The 26787-nt window shown below is 37.5% G+C and overlaps 1 protein-coding gene and 1 pseudogene across 10 annotated transcripts in view; both read right to left on the reverse strand.

Moving 5' to 3' along the window:
* The window catches only part of LOC101826706 (AGBL carboxypeptidase 4), a 1098260-nt gene that overhangs the window by 1014947 nt on the left and 56526 nt on the right, over positions 1–26787 (reverse strand). The window lies entirely within an intron of this gene.
* On the reverse strand, positions 10459–11920 carry LOC106021300 (annotated as a pseudogene).

A 26787-nucleotide genomic window follows, 5' to 3' on the forward strand; every position in this document is an offset into this window, starting at 1 on the left:
AGAGCCATATGACAACAAAACGGGATCTAGGGGATACAAATTGGGAAGGAAGAGGTTAAACTTTCACTATTTGCAGATGATATGATAGTTTACATAAATGACCTAAAGAACTCTCCCAGGGAACTCTTACAGCTGATTAACACCTTCAGCAAAGTAGCAGGCTACAAGATCAACTCAAGAAAATCAATAGCCCTAATATATACAGATGATAAAAGGGCTGAGAAAGAAATCAGAGAAACATCACCCTTTACAATTGCCACAAACAACATAAAATACCTTGGGGTAACGCTAACCAAACAAGTGAAAGACCTGTATCAAAAGAACTTTGAATCTTTAAAGAAAGAAATTAAAGAAGCCCTCAGAAAATGGAAAGATCTCCCATGCTCTTGGATAAGTTGGATCAATGCAGTAAAAATAGCAATCCTGCCAAAAGCAATCTATAGATTCAATGCAATCCCCATTAAAATCCCAGCACAATTCTTCACAGACCTTGAAAGAACAATAATCAATTTTGTATGGAAAAACAAAAGACCAAGGATAGCCAAAACAACCCTGTTCAACAAAGCAACGTCCGGAGGCATCACCATCCCTGACTTCAAGCTCTATTATAGAGCTATAATCCTGAGAACAGCTTGGTATTGGCACAAAAATAGACAGGTAGACCAATGGAATCTAATTGAAAACCCTGATATTAACCCACACACGTATGAACATCTGATCTTTGAAAAAGAAGCTAAAAATATACAATGGAATAAAGAAAGCATCTTCAACAAATGGTGCTGGCATAACTGGAGGCTGGCATGTATAAGACTGCGGATCAATCCATGTCTATCGCCATGCGCAAAACTTAAGTCCAAATGGATCAAAGACCTCAACATTAATCCAGCCACACCGTACCTCTTAGAAGAGAAAGTGGATAGTACCCTTGAACGAATTGGTACAGGAGACAGCATCCTGAACATAACACCAGTATCACAGATACGGAGGTCAACAATTAATACATGGGACCTCCTGAAACTGAGAAGCATCTGTAAGGCAAAGGACACAGTCAGCAAGACAAAAAGGCAACCCACAGAAAGGGAAAAATATTCACTAATCCCACATCTGACAGAGGGTTGATCTCCAAAATTTACAAAGAACTCAAGAAGCAAGTCTCCAAATCACCAAAGGATCCAATTAAAAAGTGGGCTGCAGAACTAAATAAAGAATTTTCAATAGAGGAGTCTAAAATAACTGAGAGGCACTTGAGAGAGTGCTCAACATCCTTAGCCATCCAGGAAATGCAAATCAAGACAACTCTTAGATACCATCTCACTCCTGTCAGAATGGCTAATATCAAAAACACCAACGACAGTTTATGCTGGAGAGGATGTGGAGAAAGGGGAACACTCCTCCACTGCTGGTGGGAGTGCCGACTCATACACCCACTATGAAATTAGAATGGACATTCCTCAGGAAAATGGGACCCAGCAATTCCACTCTTAGGCTTATACCCAAAAGATGCACATTCACACAACGAGGATGTCTGTGTCACTATGTTCATAGCAGCGTTATATGTAATAGCTAGATCCTGGAAGCAACCTAGATGCCCCACAACTGAAGAGTGGATAGAGAAAATATGGTACATTTACACAATGGAATACTACTCAGTGGAAAAAAAACAATGGAATCTTGAAATTTGCAGGAAAATGAATGGTACTAGAGGAAAACTTCCTGAGTGAGATAACCCAGACACAAAAAGACAAACATGGTATGTACTCACTCATATATGGATTTTAGATATGGATCAGGAGAGTGTCAGCCTAAAATTCCAGTGCCAGTGAGTCTGGGAAACAGGGAAGTTCCCAAGAGAGATACATGATACCCCATAGAAGTGGAATGAGGCAAGATCTCCTGAGCAGACTGGAAACATGGGGGTAGGGGAGAGGGAGTCAGTAAAAAGAGAGGGGCCTCAGAGAAGGAGAGAAGAAGGCATGGGGGAGCAGGAAGTTTGAGTTGAGGAAAAAGAGCAGGATGAGAGATACCATAATATATGGAGTCATTATAGGCTTGAGGAGAGAGCTGACACTAGTAAGATCTCCAGAGATCTACAAGGATAACACCAACTGGCAAACCAATAGTGGACAGACTACAATAATAGCCCCTCCTTGATGATAAAGTTGATGACTACCTTATTTGCTATCCTAGAACCTTCATCCAGTGACTGATGGAAGCCTAGACTGATACCCACAGCTAACACTGAACTGAACTCCTGGAACCTGGTGACAGAGATGGAGGAGTGATGAGCAAAGGGGTCAAGACCATGACGGTGAAACCCACAAAGACAGCTGACCAGATAAGGGGGAGCTCTTGAATCCCAGACTGGTGGCACAGAGTCCAACAGGGGACTGATCCAGACTCCATGAATGTAGTATCAGTGAGGAGGCCACAGAAATCACTGGGGCCTTGGGTAGTAGATCAGTGTTTACCATGGTGTTTGAGTGATCTTTGGTAGCCCATTCCAAATTGAGGGATGTTCTCTCAGCCTGGACACATGGGGAAGGGCCTAGGTCCTGCCCTGGATGAAACGACAGACTTTGGAGATCTGTTGAATGATGTGGGGTTTGAGTTGGGGACTGGGGAACTGGTGGAGGGACAAGGGAGGAAGGGTGGGAGAGGGAGCTAGGATTGACATGTGAAGCATTCATGTTTCTAATTTAAATAAAAACATATATTGAGGAAATAGAAAACTATAACAACTGTCTTCAACTCCCATCAAAAACTCCAGAAGGATATAATATTACCTAAGTAAACAGGAAGTGCACTGCAAGCAGCTTCCACAATTCTAGAAATGACAGAGATATCTTGTTGCCTGGACAGTCACCCAGTGTTCCTCTGCAATGTTGGGGCATCCATCTTCAGCCTATAGGCCTAGAGTGTCTGGCAGACTCCTCAGTGAAACATGAAATTTGAAGATCTGTTCTGTCTTATGCTGGCGAAGTTTGTCAGTCCTACAATTTCCTCTGTGAAGCAAGAACCCTGAAGAACCATCCCATCTTATCTTGGAAAGTTTAGCAGTCACTCTACTGTGGGTCCTGCATACTGTCAAGCAGTCCAGGCAAGAGCAGTTCCTTGTTCAAATGTCTAGCCCTGCCACACTGAAGTCAAACTCCATAAAGAATTTCTTTGATGTGCATCATCCTCTCTGAAGTAATAGGTGCTGCCAGTAGCAGACATGTCTCATTGTCAAGAACAGTCTAAGTTCTTAAAACAATTTAAATGTCATATTCTGTGGGTCTCTGAAGTGTTTGAAGATTACCTATCCATCTGAGATATATCTCTGTATATTTAGAAATCCTAATATGACTACAAGTTTGACTATTATACATGACTATTAATCTGTATTTCTTAATCATATATTATATTTTTAAATGATCTGTGTAAACATAATACCTTAAACAAGAGTAAAAATATATATAGTATATCAAAATTGACTAAAATTTGTATCAATAAACCAAAATCCATGCCAATGTATTTCTATACCATTTCTCCTCTTTTTTTTAGAGATTGACTGTGGCATTTAACCATTTATAATCAATCCCTTTTAAATAAAAACAAACATTTATAAACAATATCTGGGAATTTGGGTACAATTTTCTAGACTACTTCTTTCTAATTGGGGACACTGTTAATCTTATGGAGATTCTGACAAAATTTAGAATTATGGTTAAATCTTGGCTATAGTAGACTTTGAGGCAGTCTAGTCTCAGCCAGTTGCCTTGAAGGTGTCTGGATGTTGAATCACCTGGGTCATCACTTCAGGGGGTATTGTTTGATCCAACCATATTATCCACAGGTTCTCATCTTATGTGGAAACAAAAGCAGAACCTCTTTTCCAAAGCAACATGTCCTTAGATTTAAATTTTGACGTCAAATATCTTTAAAATATAAATGTTGGTTTAGCTTACCAGTCCCTACAATCAAATATCTTTCTGTAATTAGTTCATTAACTGTCAAAAAATTCAAAGAAAACACAAAATATACATAATTCAGAATCTCTGTATATTTTCCATCTTTATATGGCCCATTATAATTTTTACTACTCTATTTCTCCTTTAAGGATGTCTGTTTTTTATTCTTAAAATATTTTTTATCTATGGGATTTTCTATTCTCTACCCCCTCTCTCAAGCCCATGTACATTTATCAAACACACTTTGACCCATTTAGAGGCCTTTTTGTCTGAATCTGCTCTTATTATATATCTGTAATCATTTTCTGACCAGAAGAGGTTTTTAAAATGCTAAGTGGACGTGACTAGGACTAAAATGGTGACTTTGTTGATTCTACCCTGCTTTGGTTTTCCAACATGGTGAGGTACATAGCCTTGCTCACCACCCCAGCTCCATGGACATTGTAGGTCCATGCTGCTATTAAACAGCGCATTAGACCATTTTTGTCTGTCTGAGAAAAAAAACTAAATCTACCTTGAAGTACTCTATGTGGCCTAGAAATGCCTGTGTACTGCAGCAAGAATCTAGCAAGCTATACTCAAGCCTGAATGCCACAGAGTCTGCACGGTGGCCTAAATGAATGAGACAGGACCAGAAAAGCTGTCCTCAGCTCCTTATACGTGCTCCAGATCCCCCCTCACCACATCCACACACAAACTTTTAAAAAGCTTTCTTAGGTCCTCTGTGGAAACTTATGAGTCCCACATTGGTCTACCAGATGTAGTTGGAAGTTTTCCTCTGTCTTGCACAGTCCCACTGGACTGGTTTCTCTCCCACCTCCGGGTCCTTGCATCTGCTTATGAAATAACACTCAGGCTTACTATCAATCACAATTCTTTGGCCAATATGTCAGGCTTATTACTGGCTAGCTCTCTCTTATAAATTAACCCATTTCTATTAATCTATGTATTACCTAAAGACTGTGGCTTACTGGTAATGTTCTGGAATGTTATTCCTGCAGCAGCTACATGGTAGGTCCCTGAATCCACCCTCTTTCTCTCAGTTGATATTTCCTGCCTAGCTATATTTTTCCTGGCCATTGATCAAAACAGCTTTATTCATGAACCAATAAAAGCAACATATATTTGCAACATACAGAAGGCTATCCTATATCATAATATGGTTTCGGTTTAGTCTTTTATGGAATTCCTGAGTGTGTGAATGAGTGGGTCTCTGAATCTTATGCCTTCTGTTGGGCTCTTTTCCTTCTGCTGGTTCATTTTATACAACTTTAGTGTGAGAGTTTCTTATTTAGTTACATTTTATTTTGTTATTTTTTAATCAATGAATAAATGAATTATGAAAACCTAGCTACTAGGGTAAAGGTTAACAACTGAAATGTCATTTATATATGCTAGGAGAAGAAAATCCATTTTCTCTAAAGCAGTGACACTGGGTATATCAACTACTTCAGGTCAGGCCTCAGGTTCAGAAGTAGTTAACTGACATATAATGAACTCCATAATTTTTGTGTCCTTTTATTTGATTATATATTGATGGGAGGTTTTTTCTGCTTGTTGTTTGTTTTGTTTTGTTTCTTTTTCAGTAGTGTATTACTTTGTTTTCTTAGTTTGGGTGTGGGTTGTTGCTGTATTGAGATTTTGGTTTTTTTTAAGAAAAATATAAAAATTGGATGGGTAGGAGGGGGAGACGATTTAGATGGACATGAGGGAGAATAATATGATCAAAGTATAATTAAATTGAAATTTATTTTAAATAATAACAATAGTTTGTTAGTAGATATCTGACAATCTTTCTGGAAATTTTGTTCTCTAGAATTTTGAAGGACTTTCATAACTTATAATTCTCATTTACAATGCAGTTATTTATATCCCTGTGTTAAATATTCAGATTCAATTATAATTATTCTATTTCTAGATAATATTAAGATATATTTAAACATGATCTAATATTCATGGATCTACAATCTCAGGGTAAAAAAAGACACTACAAAGAAAGCATACACATTCTTCCACCAGGAGCCAGGATACAAATTTTATAAAATCTCTCCCATATTTTAGCCTATTTAGATGTATGAAAGGTTAATATCTAATATCATTTAGCTGATCCAGCAAGAAAGAAATTAATTTGGCATTAGAGAAGTAACATCAATTTCCCGTGTAACTGAAGTAATGCATTTACTGGAAAGAGATTAATATCAATGCCATAAATCATTTATGTGCTTTTCTCAGAGTTTGAGACATCTGAGTAATGTCATATGTGGGAGCTTATATCATTTTGTGCATATTCCATTCATTAATCTATGCCTAGAGCTGTACAGGAGTTGTGATAAAATATAAAAATTTGAGAAGAATCCATCTTTCTGATTTTAATTTTTGTGACTTAGGTAAGGTAAGTTAAATGCCAACAGAATTGCAATAATAATGATCACACTAGGTACCAGCATTTTTAGGAAAGAAATTAAACATTTGGCCAATTAGCTTCCTGGTGATAACAGCTACTCACTGTCCACATGATAAGACAATGTGTAATTGTCAATGTAAAGACCCCTTTAAGCATAAATTCTTTCACAAAGGAGAATTATCTGTGCTATCCTTTCATTATAGTGTTGAATTTCATTATCATATAATCTGAGTTGTATGTACCTTCAACAGAGCAGCAGAACCAAAATGGAGTAGTCTGTGTGCAGAGATTGAAGTGTATCTCAAGACTTATTAAAAAGAATTGGCATGTGCAACTATAGATGTTAACATCCCAAATCTATATTTGATAATCAGAAGACACAAAAAAATCCTATAGCATAGATTCAGTAGTCATGCTCTCAAATGACTGAACTCACATTTAAATAACATACTCATTCAACTGTTTGTTTCATCTGAAAATATCCTCAGAAAGATACCCATAATAGTGTTTGACCAAATATCTGGGTATTTAATGGCCTCCTTAAGTCCACATATAAAATTAATAACCATGGTATCTTAATGACAACCTAACAACCACCCCGCAACATCATTTTCAGATTTCTTCATGATACAGAATGATAAAACAGGACCTATAATCTGAGCTAGAACTCATAATACTCAGGAGATATTAGATATTTTTGAACAATTAGCATTAGTCAGAACAGAAATAATCTATTCTAAATCATCCATGACTAATAATACCAGGGGAAGGAAAATGTGTAATGATATGGGCAAAATACCCCAGGCCTTCAGTCAGAAAATCTAATGTTAAATACTGTCTCTAATATTTACTAACAAGAACTTAAGTATTAACACTAAGATTCTTCACTCAAAATGTAATAAAACAGGGACCTATGTCATGGAATCATAAGAATTTATTTTTCTTGCATACTATCTGACATGTAATAGATGTTCATTACTGTTATCCTCAATTGGGTCACTTTTGAAGCATATGGAAGAATCTCAATTTCTGTAACTTTAAAATTGACCTAGCTATATAATATATATTGCCAAATTCAATATGAGTTGAAATTATTTTTGATGCTTCTATGAAGTTGATTGGTACTTTAAAATAACTTGGCTTCTTTGGCTTCATAGCATACTAACATGTTTCTCTCTTGCCACAAAATCTTAACATTGAAATTTCTTAGATTTGATACTCTTATTAACATTTTGCAGAATATTCCTCCTGTCTTCTGCTTTTTATATGTAACAGTAGTATTACTGACTACTAGGGATGGAGTTTATTTCAGTAAATGATGAGATCACACAGCCAGGGAACTTAAAACTAATGTCCTAATAAGGATAGCTCTCAAGTGCACATAGATAATGAGTCAGGTCTTCTATAAGCAATAAGAAAGACACAACACTGACAGTAAATTGTTTCGTGAGATAATTAATTACCCTGCCTTCTGTAAGTTGCCTTAGTCATGGTGTTTTATCATAGAAACAGAAAAGCAACTAATAAAAGGAGTAAAGTGGAAAGAGAAAGAGTGAGCAGAAAAAGACCAAGGCATGTTAAAGTTATCACTGTCATTTATGGCATATCGACCCTGTTTTAAGTATTTCTATATTTTTGTACATAATTTTTACAACATTAAACATATTTTATTATTCCCCATATTTTATATTGTTATCATGCATACTTTATTAACGTGCAAAATAATGGTCATTTTATTATTTGCTTTATTTATTAATCTTTTGATTAACAAATTTAATTAATATAATTAATAAAATTTTTGTGAACATCTAACAATGAAAAACTATCATTATACTATGTTCCTACCGCAAAAAACATTGCCCTCCTCAATACTACTACCAACTCCTCACTGGCCCTTTCTACCAAGTAATTCCTCATCCTGCTTTCACACACACGTGTATTTAAATACTCTGACTTGTTTCCCCACTCCTGTTTCCCAAACAGAACATTTGCTGAGTATATGTGGTAGAGTACAGAAAAGAAATATGAATTAATTAAGCTATAAGAGCTATTTATTAATAAGCCTAAGCTATCAACCAAGCATTTATAATTAATATTAAATCTCTGTGCATTTACTGGGAAATAAAGGGCCCAACAAAGATCTCCACCTGTGAGTTTCATTCTAAACTTTTATGCATGTATATAAAAATTTTTATATTTAGCTCTATTAATTTCTCTTATCTCTCTTCCACTCCTGATGATCTCCTTCTTTTCCTCAACTAGTCCCCCATCTCTTTGTATGCATATGTGTGTGTATATTCCAATGTGTTTTTTAGGTCTGCTTATATCAACATGTTTGAGGAGTTATTTCCAAAATCATGGGCAATTTATCAGTGGCTCTACCAATAAAGAAAATACACATATGTCTATGGGAGCCCACAGATTTGACTCCATTCCATCTTGACTAAAGGACAAAGAGTTCAAAGGTATTCTCGATCCTCCAGGCCAGATAACAGGAAGTTTAGTAAAGGGCATGGTTACTGGTTGGTTTGAGAAATAGGGGAGTAATTATACTTGTTTGTTCCTTGTATCATGGTAAAGAAGTGTTTTGCCCCCACCCTTGTTGCTTTAGGTATATAAGTGTTATGTAAAATAATACTGAGGCATCTACAGTATTTACTGAGAGCCCTCCTGACTCTATCTACTGTCTTTTGTCTCTTTTCTCAATCCTTACCTCCTGCCTTTCAGGCACATTCAAAGAGTGTGGCAGGTTTCCAACACACACCCAGAAACCATAAACCTCCAAAAGTTTCTCTTGATTATAGCCATTTTGACTAGAATATTATGGGTTACCAATGTAGTTTTAATTTATATTTTCCTGATAGCTAAATATGTTGAAAAATATTTATTAGCCACTGTATTTCTTCCTTTGGGAATTGTCTATTTACTCAGTTAACCCACTGGATAATTTGGTCTGGAAGTATTTAATTTTTTGCAACTTCTTCTATGATTCTAGATACTAATCTCCTGTTAGGTGTGCAATTAATAAAGACTTTCTCCTATTTTGTACGTATCTCTTCATTCTGCTGATTATTTCCTTTGCTATGCAAGTTTTTAATTTTATATAAATTTATTTGTCTGTTCCTGGGATTGTTTCCTGTGGTATTGGAGTCATTTCAAAAATGTCTGTTCTTATGCCAATGTCTTGTTGTTCTTTGCTTTCTTTCATACAGCAGTTTCAGAGTTTCTGATACTACATTTGAATGTTTGTTCCATTTTGAATTGACTCTTATGTGGGGTGACATAATTGGGCCTACCTTCATTTTTTACATATTTATATCAAGCTTTACTAGCGACATTTATTTATGACTCTAAACTCTTTCCAACATATGTTTGACACCTTGGTCAAGGATTAGTGAGCATAGCAAAATGGAATTATTTCTGTACTCTCTGTTCTATTCCATTGGGCTACATATCTGTTTCTATATCGACACCATTCTGTTTGTGTTGATGTTACTGTTTATGTTATGGCTTTGTAGTAGACTTTGAAATAAGGTATTGTGATGCCAACATCACTCATTTTGCTTAAAATTGTTCTGCTATTGCAGTCTTTTGTTCTTCCATATGAATGCTAGAATCCTTTCTAGTTCTATCACAAACACCACTGGTTGTAATGATCAATTTAGATCATTTTTGGTAATATAGCCATTTTGAAAACATTAATTCTACCAACCATGATCATAAGATGCCTTTCAATATTCAAGAATCCTGAAAGTTTTCCTTCAATATTTTAAAACTCTCATTATAGGAGCCTTTCACTTTCTTGGTAAGTTTATTTCTAGATATTTTAAAGCTACTGTGAGTAAAATTTTCCTCATTTCTTATTTAGCCAAGGTCACTCTTGCTGTATACAACAGTATGTTGATCTTTGTCCACTGATATTTTGCTGAAAGTGTTTATCAAGTTAATTTTTCTGGTTTAGCCTTTGGGATTTTTTAAAGTACAAAATTATAGCATATACAGATAGGGATAATTCTGTTTCCTCCATTCCCATTCGTGCCTCTTTTATTTCTTTTGAAAATTTTGTAATTTATATTTATGTGCAGACAATTTAGCATTGGACCTCTAACCCAGTTTTGTGGTGAGTTCTTTGGCCTTTGCCTTTTCCAGCTTGGCGATGCAAGACACAGACTTAGGACCCAGAATGATGCCTCCTCAGTGGCCGTGGATCTCATCCTATCTGTTGCTGTAATTGGTCCTAATAGCTTCTACCAGCTTAACCAGGGCACTCTTGTCTTCCAAGTTAACCCATGTGAAGGCAACAGTGGTGCCCATCTTCCTGTGGACCTGCTGCTCCAGCCTGGCCTTTCCCTTGATGGTGCAGTAGAGAACCTTTCCACACAGAGCAGGCAGGAAGACCACTAGCTCAATGGGGTCTACTTTGTGAGCAGTCACCACCAGCTGAGCCTTCTTGTTCTCCACCAGAGTGATGACTGTATTGACCCCTGCTTGAATGACAGGTGGTCTCTTATTAGGAAATCTCCGTTGTCAGCATGAGCCACCAGCCTCTGCTTCTTCTGCTTTGTCTATGGCCTGTACTTAAGTGCAAGCATAAGCAACTGGGTAGCTGTTTGCTGGTCTAGGGCCTGGGTGAACTGGTTAATGGCAGGACATACTCTGAGTCGCTTATAGACTATGTTCCTTTGCTGCTGCAGCCTGATAGAAAGAGACCATTTGACAATGTGAGTTGTGGTGATATTTTGCTTATGATATAGCAAATAAAACTTGCCTGAAGACCATAATATAAAGATAGCCACACTAATTAGACAAAGAGGACAGGCAGTGTTGGTACATACACACCTTTAATCCCAGCACTTGGGAGACAGGGACAGATGGATCTCTGTTAGTTCAAGGTCACCCTGAAGTACATGAAATGGATTCATTCTAAAAGAGAGACAGAGTTCACACAAAGGTGACCTCAACACTTGGGATCCCATGCCTTTAATCCAAGCACTAGGGAGAAATGTAAGGCAGGAGGACATAGGAGCTTAGTACAGTCCAAGGATTGGTAGAGAGCAGTGCAATCGGAGAAGCAATGGAGTCTGGACACGCAATCTGAGGACAGAATTGTCCATTTGTTCTGAGAGACAGATAAGATCTAGTGGCTGTATGCTATGCTTCTTGATCTTCAGGCAAGCTTTATTTGTTATATCATAAACAAAATGAGTTAGATCTCTTTGGGGCTGGATGTCCTGCCCAATCCCAAAGTTCTTAGGCCTTTTCTCAAAGGATTCATCACCTTTTCGACCTCATGTTTCTTTATGACAGTGGGGGCTGGGGCCACCTTCTTTCCCTTGGCCTTTTTTTTTTCCTTTGGGTGTCTTGCTCGGCTGGAGGAGAGAGCTCTATTATTTATTTTCCTTATTGCTCTAGCCAAGATTTCAAGCACTATATAAGAGTAGAAAACTCTTCCTGGCTTAAGAGAAAACAGTTTAAGTTTTCCTCCATGGGTTTGATTTATATAATCTTTATTACGTTGAGATGTGTTCCTTCCATTCATAATTTCTTTCTTTACAACTTTTATCATGAAGGAATGTTGAACTTTGCCAAGGGCATTTTCTGTATCCTGTGTGTGATGTCTGTCTTTATACTTACTAATGGGCTATATTACATTTATTGATCTGCATATATTGAACCATCTTTGCATCCTTTAAATGAAACCAACTTGGTCATGGTGTATGATTTTTTTATTAGATTCATGGATTTTAATTTTGCATGTATGTCTCATCAGGGATTGGTCTATACTTTCTTTGTATTATGTACTTCTCCAGTTTAGGTATCAGACAAGTGTTAGTATAATAAAACAAGAAAGGTATTTTCCCTCTCTTTATGGAATAATTTGAGACATATCTGTGTGGTGTGTTGGCTTTGTTTTTATAAAAGTTCATAGAACTCAGTAATAATGCTTTATTAGATTATCTATTGTTATTTCAATCATGTTACTTTCTACAGACATATTTATACTTTTATACCCTCTTATAGGACATAAGTTTCTAGGAGTTTTTCTAATCTTTGCTGGAATGTAAGTTTTTGTTTCTGGGAGTTTTTCCCTAATCTTTTGCTGGAATGTAAGTTTTTACAGTTTTCTGATTTTCCTTTGTATTTCTTTTGGTATCTCTGATAATATTCCTCCTCTCACCTGTAACTTTATTAATTTAAGTATTGTTTCTCTCTTCCTATTGGTTATATTTGATAGGGGTATATCAATCTTATAAAAGTACCTTCTCTTTACATGGCTTATTCCACATATCGTCCATTTAGTCACAATTTTGTAGATTAAAACTTTGATATTTAATAGTTCTACCATTTGGGGTTTGGCTTGTTCTTGTGTCTTTGAAAACTTGAATTGTATAAAATAGTTATTTCCTTTATATGTCTTTGTAAATTAAACATTCATAGCTGTAAGCTGTCCAATTTCTTCTGACTCTAGGAACTGTTTTCAAATTTTCTTCATGATTTCTTCAATAACCCTCTGGCCATTCAAATATACATATTGTTCAGTCTCTACATATTTGTGTACTTGGTATTGTTTTTCTTACTATTGATTTCAACTTTTATTCCAGCACTATATGAAGATATTATTTCACTTATTTTGTACTTGTTAAAACCACCCAGATATCATCTATTTTAGGAAAAAGGTCTAGGGATGATTGTAAACTATGCATCTGTTGGATGGAATAGAGATCTACTAAGTCCGTTTGATCTACAGTGTAGTTTAGCACTGAAGTTTCTTCGTTAATCTAATTTGAATGAAGTATCTAAAACTGAGCATGGGGCATTCTGTTTTTGTTCTATCAGGAGTCATTTGATCTTTTATGCCTATTAGTCTTTTTTATGAAATAAGATCCCAGATATTTGGTTCAGATATTAAGGATACTATTATGGATACCAAATAACAAAAGAGAAATACCTCATTCTTATAGAGTTTATATTCTACTTGAGAACAACAAAAGAGCAAGGTATAAATAAATAAACTCTATGTTATGATTTCAACACGACACTGCTCTCACAGTCTCCTATATCTAGCGCTTTTTCTCTGCATGCTGGTATATTTTGGGAGATGGAAGAAAGTTTAGGGCATGAGGCCTAGTAGGAGAAAGCAGGAAACTAGTGTCAAATTTTGAAGGTTACACTTGAGATTCAGTCCCCTTCCTAGCATCCCTACCTAGAAGTAAACAGCCTATTCCTACATGAGTTTCCAAAGTCATCATGTTTTATTTCACAATAAGCCAGAAAACAAAAAGCCAAGAATTCTTGTACTTAACCAGAGGCTAAATAAATTTTCCATATCCGAGGTTTTATTTCAGTGATTAGGTCAAAGCTATGACATAAAATAACAAAAGTAAGTAAAACATATAAGATGAGTATGTGCTGAGAAGGAAAAATACATTAGAAGTATTGGGAAGTCTTAGGAAGTGTTGGGGAATGAAGAGCTAAGGTTTTATACAGGGCACACAAGTACCCCTGGGAGATGCCACCTGAGCAAAAATCTGAAAACAATAAAGGGAAAAATGCTTTCTAAGAAAACATTTTAATAATTACTATCAGTTCTCATATTTTCTCTTTTGTAATGTCCTCATGGGATTCCCCACCCCTATCCTTTATCTGTACACAAAATGATTTATTTCCTTCTCTAGGCATCTTCATGCTTCAGTACTAACCACTGGCAATCTAACTACACTGTTTCCATTCTTACTTTTGTGACAGACAAAAATGGCCCAGAGCAGGGAGCTTTCCACTTCTTCAAAGAGCACAGCCTTCAATGAAAGAAAATATTTCAAAGTAAACAATAATTTCCCTAAATAAAATATAAAGCTGCAGAGTAAAGTGAAATTGCAAATGTATATTTTCAAAGCCTAACAATGTCTAATGACTTTAGCCTAAGCTGTGGGACATAAAATCAGCAGGGAATCAAATATTCTGTTACAAATGTTAGAACACTTTTACATAATTACGGTTATTTTTAAACTCTCAGATCTCTCCCCCTCTCTCCAAACCCCCAAAAATCCTGAGAGGCACTTTAGTCTACACATAAGCTTTATTTTAAACTGTTAAAAGGTGATCAAATATACAATTCACTTACTATAGTGCCATAAAAAAACTAAGCATTACCTTTCTCAGTAAATTGCTAGGTTGTCAACACAAGAGATACTGATGTTAACCAAGAAAATTAAAACAGAACTTCTCTTAATGCTCAGCAAATTGTGTCAACTACTAGGTATCTGAGCTATGAGAAACAGTAGTTACTGAGTAACTTGAAAACCCAAGCTCACCATTTTTAAGGATGCTCAAGAAATTAATGATAGAAGTTTTTTTTCCATTTAGCATTCAGGAATGAGTCAAATAGGAGCACAGATAATGTCAGGTAATTCACCAACAACAAAACAATCAGTTAAAAATGTGTTTGTTGAGACAATCAAAAGGCTAAGTTGGAGTGATAAGGGGGAAAATATAGGAGGGAAACAAAAGGGACAATACAAACTAGGAACATAGGAAAACCAACCAGATTAAAAAAAAAAGTCCATGGCCCATATATCCCAAAAGGCCAGGTAGATGTCCATGATCTGTGGTACCGCCTGAAGCCATGTTAATGTCCATGGGCTGGGCTACTGTGGGAAACCATATTGGTATCCACAGTCCATGTTGCCCCTTGTTCATGTTGAAGGCCTTGGCCTGTGCTGTCATGAAGGGCTATGATGGTATCCATGGCCCATGCTTTGGCAACGGGTCATGTTGATGTTCACTGTGGTCTGTACTGACACCACAGACCATGTTAAAATTTATGGCAGGTGTTGAAGTGTGAAACCATGTAGATGTTTGGGAATCTCTGAGACCCACTGATCAACAACTCCAAGATAACCAATTTCTGTCTTTGGAGTTTTTACTTGAAGGCCTTTGTTGTCTATGAGAGGCATTGTCCCCCTATTATAAGGTAACTCCATTTAAACTCTTCTTAAATACGTTATGAAGATATTTTAAAGGTTTCTACAGTAGTAGGGATTAAATCCCATTTTTCCATTATTTTTGTTTAAATTAGAAACAAGATTGTTTTACATGTCAATCCCAGTTCCCTCTCCCTCCCCTCCATCCCTGCTCCCTGAAAACTCCCTATCCATCCCCTTTCTGCTCTCCAGGGAGGGTGAGACCTTCCACAGGGTACATTCAATGTCTGTCATGTCCTTTGGAGCAGGGCCTAGGCCCTCCCCCATGTGTCTAGGCTGAGAGAGTATCCCTCTATGTGAGATGGGCTCACAAAGTCCATTCACATGCTAGGGATAAATACTGATCTACTACCAGAGGCCCCACAGATTGCCTAGGTCTCCTCACTGACACCCACATTCAGGGGGTCTGAATCAGTCCCATACTGGTTTCCCAGTTATTAGTCTGGGGTCCATGATTCTTGTTCAGGTCAGCTGTTTCTGTGGGTTTCAACAGCCTGGTTTAGACCTTTTTGCTCATCACTCTTTCCTCTCTGCAACTGGATTCCAGAAGTTCAGTTCAGTTTTTAGTTGTAGGTATCTGCTTCTACTTCCATCAGCTGCAGGATGAACGCTCTAGGATGGCATATAAGACAGTCATCAATCTCATCATCAGGGAAGGGCATTTAAGGCAGCCTCTCCACTATTGCTTAGATTGCTAATTGGTGTCATCCTTGTAGATCTATGAACATTTCCCTAGTGCCAGATTTCTCTTAAAACCTATACTGGCTCCCTCTATTATGGTATCTCTTATCTTGCTGTCCTCTATTCTTTCCCTGACTCAAATTCCCTGCTCCCTTATGTCCTCCTCTCCCCTCCTCTTCTCCCCTTCTCTTTTCCTGTCTCCCTCTCCCCTGCCCCCATGGTTCCAATTTACTCAGGAGATCTCGTCCCTTTCCCCTTCTCAGGGGAAACATGTATATCTCTCTTAGGGTCGTCTTTCTTTCCTAGCTTCTCTCAAGGTGTGGACTATAGACTGGCAATTCTTTGCTCTACGTCTAAAATCCATATATGTGTGAGTACATACCATGTTTGTCATTTTGTGACTAGGTTACTTTGTTCAGGATGATTTCTTTTAGTTCTAACCATTAGCCTGGGAATTTCAAGATTCCATTCCCCCCCCCCCCTACATTTTGTAAATATCCCACATTTTCTGTATCCATTCTTCAGTTGAGGGGCATCTAGGTTGCTTCTACATTCTGGCTATTACAAATAATGCTGCTATGAACATAGCTGAACAGATGTCCTTGTTGTATGAATGTGCATCTTTTGGGTATATGCCTAAGAATAGAATTGCTGGATCTTATGGTAGACTGATTCCCATTTTTATGAGGAATCTCCATACTGATTTCCACAGTGGCTATACTAGTTGGCACTCCCACCAGCAGTGGAGGAGTGTTCTGCTTTCTCCACATCCTCTCCAGCTTAAACTGTCATTGATGTTTTTGATTTTAGCCATTCTGACTAAGAATAGAGTAAGATAGTATCTCAGAGTTGTTTTGATTTGCATTTCCCTACTGGCTAAGGATGTTGAGCAGCCATTTTAGACTCCTCTATTAAGAATTCTCTGCCGGGCGTTGGTGGAGCACGCCTTTAATCCCAGCACTTGGGAGGCAGAGGCAGGTGGATCTCTGTGAGTTCGAGGCCAGCCTGGTCTACAAGAGCTAGTTCCAGGACAGCCTCCAAAGCCACAGAGAAACCCTGTCTCGAACCCCCCCCAAAAATAATTCTCTATTTAGTTCTATACCCCACTTTTTAATTGGTTTATTTGGTGTTTCCAAGACTAGCTTCTTGAGTTCTTTGTAAGTTTTGGAGATCAGTCCTCTGTCAGTTGTGGGGTTAGTGAATATCTTTTCCCAATTTGTGGGCTGCCCTTCTTTAAAGACTCAAAGTTCTTGCTATACAGGTCTTTCACTTGTTTGGTTAGCATTACCCCAAATACTTTACGTTGCTTGTAGCTATTGTAAGGGGTTATGTTTCTCTGATTTCTTTCTCAGCCCATTTATCGTCTGTATATAGTAGGGCTACTGATTGTTTTTTTAGTTAATCTTGTATCCTGCCACTTTGATGAAGGTGTTTATCAGCTGTAGGAGTTCCCTGTTAGAGTTTTTGGGGTCACTTAAGTAAACTATCACATCATCTGCAAATAGTGATAATTCGACTTCTGCCTTTTCAATTTGTATCCCGTTGATCTCCTTTTGTTGTCATATTGCTCTAACTAGTACTTCAGGTATAATATTGAAGAAATATGGAGAGAGGAGACAGCCTTGTCTTGTTCCTGATTTTAGAGAAATCGTGTTTAGTTTCTCTCCATTTAGTTTATGTTGGTTGTTGGTTTACTGTATATTCCTTTTGTTATGTTCAGGTATGTTCCTGTTATCCCTGATGTCTCTAGGACCTTTATCATGAAGGGGTGTTGGATTCTGTCAAAGGCTTTTTCAGCATCTAATGATATGATCATGTGGTTTTTCTTTTGCAGTTTGCTTATATGGTTGGTTACACTGATAGATTTACATATGTTGAACCATCCCTACATGCCTGGTATGAAGCCTACTTGATCACGGGTGATGATTTTTCTGATGTGTTCTTGGATTCGGTTTGCCAGGATTTTATTGAATAATTTTGCATAAATGCTCATGAGAGATATCAGCCTGTAGTTCTCTTTCTTAGTTGTGACTTTGTGTGGCATGGGTACCAAGTTAATTTTAGTCTCATAGAAAGAGTTTGGCAATGAACCTTCTGCTTCTATTCTGTAGAAAAAGTTGAGTAGTATTAATATTGGCTCTTTGAATTTCTGGTAAAATTCTGTACTATAGACATCTGGCCCTGGGCTTTTTTTGGTTGGGAGACTTTTTATGACTGCTTCTATTAAATTTGGGGTTATAAGTCTGTTTAAATTGCTTATCTGTTTTTGATTTAAATTTGGTGATATCTATCCAGAATATTGTGCATGTCCTTTAAACTTTCGAATTTTGTGGACTACAGGTTTTCAGATTATGACCTGAAGATTCTCTGGATTTCCTCAGTGTCTGTTTTTATGTTTCCCTTTTCATTTCTGATTTTGTTAATCTGCATGTTCTCTCTCTGCCTTTTGGTTAGTTTGGATAGAGGTTTGTCTATCATGTGGATTTTCTCTTTGTTACATTTATTCTTTGTATTTTATTTTTGGTTCGACTTTACTGATTTCAGCCCTCAGTTTGATTATTTCCTGGTGTCAACTCCTCTGGGGTGAGCTTGCTTCTACTTGTTCTAGAGCTTTTGGTTGTGCTGCTTATTATCTAGTGTGACTATTCTCCAGTTTCTTCATGTGAGCACTAAGTGCTATGAACTTTTCTCTTAGCACTGCTTTCAAAGTGGCCCATAAGTTTGGATATGTTGTGTCTTCATTTTCATTGAATTCTAGGAAGTCTTTAACTTCTCTCTTTATTTCTTTCCTTGACTCAGGAATGGTGTAATTGCATGTTGTTCAATTTCCATGAGTTTGTGGGGTTTCTGCAATTTGTCCTGTAGTTGAATTCTAACTTTAAACCATGATGGTCTGATAAGATATGGGGGATTATTCCAATTTTTTGTACCTGTTGAGGTTTGCTATGTTGCCAAAGTATATGGTCGACTTTAGAGAAGGTCCCATGTGGTGCTGAGAAGGTGTATTCTTTTGTGTTTGGATGGAATGTTCTATAGATGTCTGTTAAACCCAACTGGGTCATAACTTCTGTTAGTTTCTTTGTTTCTTTGTTAAGTTTCTGTCTGGTGGTCCTGTCTAGTGGTGTCAGTAGGGTGTTGAAGTTTCCCACTATAACTGTGTGAGGTCTTATGTGTGATTTGAGTTTTAGTAATGTTTCTTGTACAAATGTGGGTACCTTTGTATTTGGGGCATAGATGTTCAGAATTGAGACTTCTTCCTGATGGATTTCTCCTGTGATGAATATAAAATGGCCTCCTTCATCTCTTTTGATTGATTTTATTTTAAAGTCTAATTTGTTAGATATTAGGATAGCTACACCAGCTTGTTTCTTGGGTTCATTTGATTGGAAAAATCTTATCCCAACTCGTAACTCTAAGGTATTGTCTGCCTTTGAAGTTGAGATGTGTTTCCTGAATGCAGCATAAGGATGGATTCTCTCTTCATATCCATTCTGTTAGCCTGTGTCTTCTTATAGGCAAGTTAAGACCATTAATATTGAGTGAAATTAAGGACCATTGAGTGTTTATTCTTGTTTGTCTTTGATTTGCTGCTAGTGCTAGTACTGTGTGTAGATTTACCCTGCTTTTTCTTTCGGTTTTTGGTAAAGTGGGATTATCTATTGCCTCTGTTTCTGTGAGTGTAGTTAACTTTCTTAGGGTGGAGTTTTCCTTCTAGTACTTTCTGTAGGGCTGGAATAGTAGATATGTATTGTTTAAATCTGGTTGAGTCGTGGAATATCTTGTTTTCTCCATCTATAGTGATTGAAAGCTTTGCTGGGTATAGTAGTCGGGGCTGGCATCTGTGGTCTCTTAGTGTTTGTAGAATATCTATCCAGGACCTTCTGGCTTTCAGAGTCTCCATGGAGAAGTCAGTTGTGATTCTGATAGTTTTGCCTTTATATGCTACTTGGTCTTTTTCCTTTGCTGCTCTTAATATCCTTTATGTATGTTTTGTGTTTTAAATATAATGTGCTTAGGGGACTTTTTTGTGGCCCATTCTATGTGGTATTCTGTAAGCTTCCTGTACTTTCATTGGCAAGTCTTTCTTTAGGTTTGGACAGTTTTCTTCTATGATTTTGTTGAATATGTTTTCTGCACCTTTGAGTTGGATATCTTCACCTTCTTCTAGACCTATTATTCTTAGGTTTGGCCTTTTCATGGTGTACAATATTTCCTGGATATTAAGCTTTTCTTTGATCCATGAATCTATATATCCTAGTGTATCTTCGATGCCTGAGATTATCTCTTCCATCTCTTGTATTCTGTTGGTTATGCTTGCATCTGTAGTTCCTGATTGTTTACCCATCTTTTCTAATTCCAGCATTCCTTCAGACTGTGTGGTTTTTTATTGTCTCTATTTCAGCTTTCAAACCTTTCACTGAATTGATTCTTGCAATTTTTGGTTTGTCTTTTCTTCCATTTCCTTAAAGATTTTTCTCATTTCCTCTTTTAGGGTCTCTATCATCTTCATGATATTGTTCTTAAGGTCATTCTCTTCTGCTTCATTTGTGTTGGGATGTTTAGGTCTTGCTGGTATAGAGTTCCTAGACTCTGGTGGCGTCATACTGGTTTTTCTGTTGTTGAATGTGTTGTTATATTATCATTTCCCCATCCTTTCTTCCGGTGGGTACAGGTGGGGTCTCTTCCTCTTTTGGTGTGGGTGCAAGGTTCTCTTCTGGTGGGTGCAAGCAGGTCCGATACTCTGATTGGTCATGGTGGGTGCAGGCAAGTCTGAGGCACTCCCTCTCCTGGTGGGTGGAAGGTGGACTAGGCCAGTGATCTCAGCAGACTAGCGTTTGCTTGGTCTGTTGGGGGTGAGTCGACCTGCCTACAGTACACAGGCCAGGAGATCCCAGAGTGGGCAAGTGGAAGTCAGGTCAGAAGCAGGAGCCAATCTCACCTCTGTCCTGAGTGGGGTAGGAGTAGCCCAGTGATCTCAGCAGCCTGGCGGTTGCTTGGTCCATTGGGTGCAAGTTGACCTGCCTGCAGTTCTTGGGTCAGGAGATCCCAGAGTGGGCAAGTATAAGTCCTAAATCCTATTTTTTCAAAAGTCTTCTTTTAGTTTCCATTTCCCTGCCCTATCAATTCCCCCCGCTTAATTCTTCTTGCTCCATCATTCCCCATTCCTCCCTATATTATCTTTGCTCAAACTTTCCTCTCTTGAGGAATCCTTTATGACCCTTAATGAGTTTCCTAATTTTCATGACTATTGCAATTTACGCACACATAACTAAAGATTTATGTGTCATTTGTCTTTGTAGATCTGGGTTTCCTCACTCATAATGATTACTTAAAGTTCTAGTCAATTATCTGAAAATTTTATAGTTTTGCTATCTGAACAGCTGTATAACATTCTGTCATCTAAATGTACCATTTTTTCATTATCTACTCATCAGTTTACAGACATTGACTTCCTACCTATTGTGAGTAGAAATGCAATCAACATGGATGAGCACATATAGAGACAGAGTTCTTTGGATATTTGTCCAAGAGTAGTACAGTTTGATTATATGGGAGATCTGTTTGAAGCTTTTTGAAGAATGTTCACACTGATATCCATAGTGGGTGGCTACACCAGTTTGTAATCCCACCAACAGAAATTAAGTGTTCTCCTTTATTGGCCCATCCCAACTTTTGTTGTCATTTTTTTTTACATTAGACATGATGACTAAGATAAGATGAAATCTCAAAGTAGAATAAAACTATATCTATAGCTTTCACCTTGTACAAAACTCAACTCCATATGTATAAAAAATATCAACATAAGATATGAGATGCCCTGATCCTACAAGGGAATAAAGAGTGGAATACACCCACGCACCAAAAAAAGACTGAATAAAACCCTATAAGCACAGATATAAGACCAGTAATTGATAAACGGAACCTTGTCAAACAGCAAAGGAGACCATCTTTCAAGTGAAGAGGCAACCTACAGAAGTGAGACAGAACTTTAGTACTTATATATCTGACAGATGGTTAGTACATTAAATATACAAGTGACATAATTATATTTCAATCAAAAGGAAAAAAGAGCACAAAATTTAACATCTAGATATTTTAATGTTAAGTATACCTAGTCATTTTTTAAGTCTTTGGGAAGAATCTTCCCATTTCTAAATGGATAGATCAAGTAATTCCTAATATAAAAGTACTCAAGCTAGGATTCAAATCTACATCACTATGTTTCAAACTTAATGCTCTCCTTCCCATATAAGGTTAACTCCTAAAGCCAAATGGAACATTAACTACTACTCCAAATATTTCTAAGTTTGGCAGTTCTTAATATCAAAACAAACAGATCACTGTATTTCCTTAGCCTAAAGAACATGACATAGAAAGGTCAAGATTACCATACTATATGTTCAAAATAGCATGAATTGCCTAGAATAGCAATTCTCTTCTACCTTAGAGTCTATATTAATTATTTTCTTAATGTTTGTGCCTTTCACCTACAAAAAGTCCTATACTGGAAAGTGACAATCTTAAAGCACAGTATTAGGCCATAAAGGTGAAGCACTTATAAATAGAATTAGTGGTCATATTCAGGAACTTCTCAAAGATCTCTAACCTTATTTTTATTATATTATGGTACATTGAGAACATACTGAAAAACTAAAAGGGAGACCTGTAGCAGACACTGAATCCGCCAGTGCCTCAACCTTAGATTTTCTAATCTCCAGATCTGTAAGAAATTGTATTTTTTATTGTAACAATCCAAACATTAATAATATGCTTATAGTATAAATGCATTTTCCCATATGTCTTACCTGCTGAAGTGTGAGAATTACCTTTTTACATGTCTTGTTTAACATTAATACTGGGCAGTTATCATGAGTTTCCAATTATTGATCTACATATGTGATTTCTAAAATAAGTCACGCACACATAAATGCTGTTTCAACCTTGCTCACTGTATTTGTATTTGTATTTCTATTTGTATTCCAATGGTGCTGTATATAAAGTTCAATTACTCTGTCCTCAACATACTATGAATAATCCATAGGAATAAGCTACATGCACGGTGCTCTGGTACTGACATTTAATATCAAGTGATAGACATTTGAGAGAATATATCTCCTAACACCCCTAGATCAAAACTTTTTAATCATCTCCAGGTAAATATTTTCTGTCCTGAGGTCCTAAACACTGTGAAGCAAAGAAGATTTCAGCAGGTTTTCTTTTGGGCCACCAACAATAACATGGACACTTATTATTAGTTATGAATGATTGACCTTATCTTGTCCCATTAAATCTTATAACTTAAATTAACCTGTTTCTCTTCATCTATACTTTGCCTCAGGGCTCTTTACCTTTCTTTCATTCTGTATGTCCTATTCAATGGCTGGCTGGCTGGAAGCTGCCTGGCTGGCCCCAGGCATCTCCCTCTCTTTTCCCCTCATTCTCTCTTCTTGTTCTCTCTGGAACCTACATTCCTCCTACTTATTCTTTCTGCTCATCCAGCCACACCTACCCCGTGCTGCTTAGCTATGGGCCATTCAGCTTTTTATTAGACCTATCAGGTGCCTTAGGTAGACAAGGGGATACAAATGCAACACATCTTTACATAATTAAACAGATACAGCATAAAAAAGTATAACATACCTTTACATAGTTAAAGTAATATTCCACAACACAAGATAAGCTCTACTTTGAGCACCAGACCCACCAAACCCAATAGCATAATAAACATATGATTTTAGGTCACTATTTTCTTGTTAAATGTCTATTATTTCATTCTATGTACATATGTGCCTTGTGCCTGGAAGGGCAGAAGAAGGCATGAGATTTTCCTCAGAAAATGGAATTGGGAATGTTTGTGAACCATTATGTGGGTGCTGGCAATTGAATCATGGTCCTCTGGAAAAGCAACCAGTGCTCATAATTGAAGAGCCATCTCTTTAGGCTCATAAGTCACTAATTTATTGAGTAGTGTGTTATTCATAAATACTAACTGAAATATTTCTACACAATTAATATGAGTCAGGTTTTGGAATATACTAGTCAAGATCCTACTACATAAGGACATAACTCAAAATACTCAAATTTTTCAAAATTCTGACAAACTAGTCTGTAGTATCTGACCAATTTTTAACACTAGAAGCATTTCCATGATGGTTAAGGATGTTGAACACTTTCTTAAGTATCTCTTGGCCATTTTAGCCTCCTCTATTGAGAATTCTCTGTTTAGTTCTGTACCCCACCTTTTAATTGGATCCTTTGGTGTTTTGGAGACTTGCTTCTTGAGTTCTTTGTATATTTTGGAGATTAGCCCTCTGTCAAATGTGGGGTTAGTGAATATCCTTTCCCATTCTGTGGACTGCCTTTTTGTCTTGTTGACTGTGTCCTTTGCCTTACAGAAGCTTTTTAGTTTCATGAGGTCCCATTTGTTAATTGTGGATCTCAGTGTCTGTGCCACTGGTGTTATGTTCAGGAAGTGGTCTCCTGTACCAACTTGTTGAAGAGTATCTCCCACTTTCTCTTCTAAAAGTTTCAGTGTGGCTGGATTTATGTTGAGATCTTTGATCCATTTGGACTTAAGTTTTGTACAAGGCGATAAACATGGATCTATCTGCAGTTTCAAAACAACTTTGAGATACCATCTTACTCCTGTCAGAATGGCTAAAATCAAAAATACCAAAGACAATTTATGCTGGAGAGGATGTGGAGAAAGGGGAACACTCCTCCACTGCTGGTGGGAGTGCCAACTCGTACAGCCACTTTGGAAATCAGTATGGAGATTCCTCAGGAAAATGGGAATCAATCTACCATAAGATCCAGCAATTCCACTCTTAGGCATATATCCAAATGAGGCAAATTCATACAACAAGGGCATCTGCTCCACTATGTTCAAAGCAGCATTATTTATAATAACCAGAACCTGGAAGCCACCTAGATGCCCCTCAACTGAACAGTGGATAGAGAAAATGTGGTACATTTACACAATGGATTATTACTCAGCAGAAAAAAACAATGGAATCTTGAAATTCGCAGGTAAATGAATAGCACTGGAAGAAACCTTCTGAGTGAGGTAACCCAGTCACAAAAAGACAAACATGGTGTGTACTCACTCATATATGGATTTTAGACATGGATCAGGAGAGTGCCAGTCTGCACTTCCAATGACAGAGAGTCTGGGAAACAGGAAAGAACATAAAAGATATGCATGGTACCCAAGAGAGGAGAAATGAGGAAAGATCCTCTGAACAGAGGGAACACGGCAAGGGGTGGGGGGGGAGCTGGGAAATAGAGAGGGGGAGAAGAGGAAGAGAGAGTAGATCATGGGGGAACAGGAAGGTTGATTGGGAGGGTAGGATAGGGGGAAGAGGGAATCATAGGTTAGAAGACAGATCAGGCACCATTGTGACCTCTAGTGATCTAAAGGGATGAGACCAATTGGCAAGCTAAGCAATAGTGTAGAGACTACGCCGAATGCCCATTCCTGATAATGAACTTGATGTCTATAACCATCCTGGAGCCTTCATCTAGGGACTGATGGAAGCAGAGGCAAACACCCACAGTTAAACACTGAACTGAACCCAAGGAACCCAGCGACAGAGAGAGAAGAGCAAAGAGCAAATTGGCAAAGAATGGGCTGGCAAAACCAGCAGAGGCAGCTGATCTGAACAGGGGAGAGCTCTTGGACCCCAGACCGACAGCTGGGAGGCCAGCATGGGACTGATCCAGACCCCCTGAATGGGAGAGTCAGGCAACCTATGGGGTCCTGAGCAGTGGATCAATGTTTATCCCTCGAATACTAACAGACATCGTGTGTCCATAACACAAAGAGGGATGCTCTCTCAGCCTGGACTCTTAGGAGAGTGCCTGGACCCTACCCTGAGTGAAATGACAGACTCTAGATATCCCCTATGTGGAAGGAATTGGCAATAGGGTAGGAGGATGGGGGGATGGTGGGGAGTGTGGGAGGAGGGGAGGGAGAGGGATCTGGGATTGACAAGTAAAACAAGCTATTTAAAATTAAAATAATAAAAATATTTTAAAAATCACTAGAAGCAAAGGTAATTTATAATGGTAAATAGGTTCTGAAAGTACTAGACAGTGATAGATATATAACCTGATAGGGGTTAATTGATATGAACTAAATATTTAATGTACTAGCTAAGGCCATCTGAGTCTATTTGAGCTCTCTACAATGATGGTTCATTGGAGAGTTACTAGCATATCACAATTATGAGGACAAGGGTAAGAATATCATAAAAATAGGAATGTCCATATTTTATCTTTTGAGATTTGGAAACTGGAACTAGATTTCATGGATAACTTCTATTGCCAGTCTACAAAAGATAGACATCCATGAATTTCTCAATGATACTAGTGTCTATTCTACTGGAATATTTTTTATTTTGCTGTTGTAAAAGAAAACTCTTTTGGGATCTTTTAGAGAATATTTACAGATAATGGATTTTCTGACGCCCTGCAACAAATCCATTCTACCTGCAATATAGTTGTCAAGAGTCCTTATAATCACCTGGCTTATATCTGCATTGATCAATTTTCTGTCTCCACCTTCAAAGTCACTTTAGTTATATACATGTGTATCTCTAGCATATCTTTCATTATAATGGCAACAATCATTGAAATATATATCCCTACCCAATTATTCATCTGAAAAGGTTCCATTTCCAAATAACAAAACAGTCACCAAAGAGCTTCTTTTGTGGCAAAAGAAGAAGGTCTACACTATAGTAAGAGACAAGTTACTCTGCACTGCATT

This window comes from Mesocricetus auratus, unplaced genomic scaffold (genome assembly GCF_017639785.1).
Source record: "Mesocricetus auratus isolate SY011 unplaced genomic scaffold, BCM_Maur_2.0 Super-Scaffold_100014, whole genome shotgun sequence".
Classification (NCBI taxonomy): Eukaryota; Metazoa; Chordata; class Mammalia; order Rodentia; family Cricetidae; genus Mesocricetus; species Mesocricetus auratus.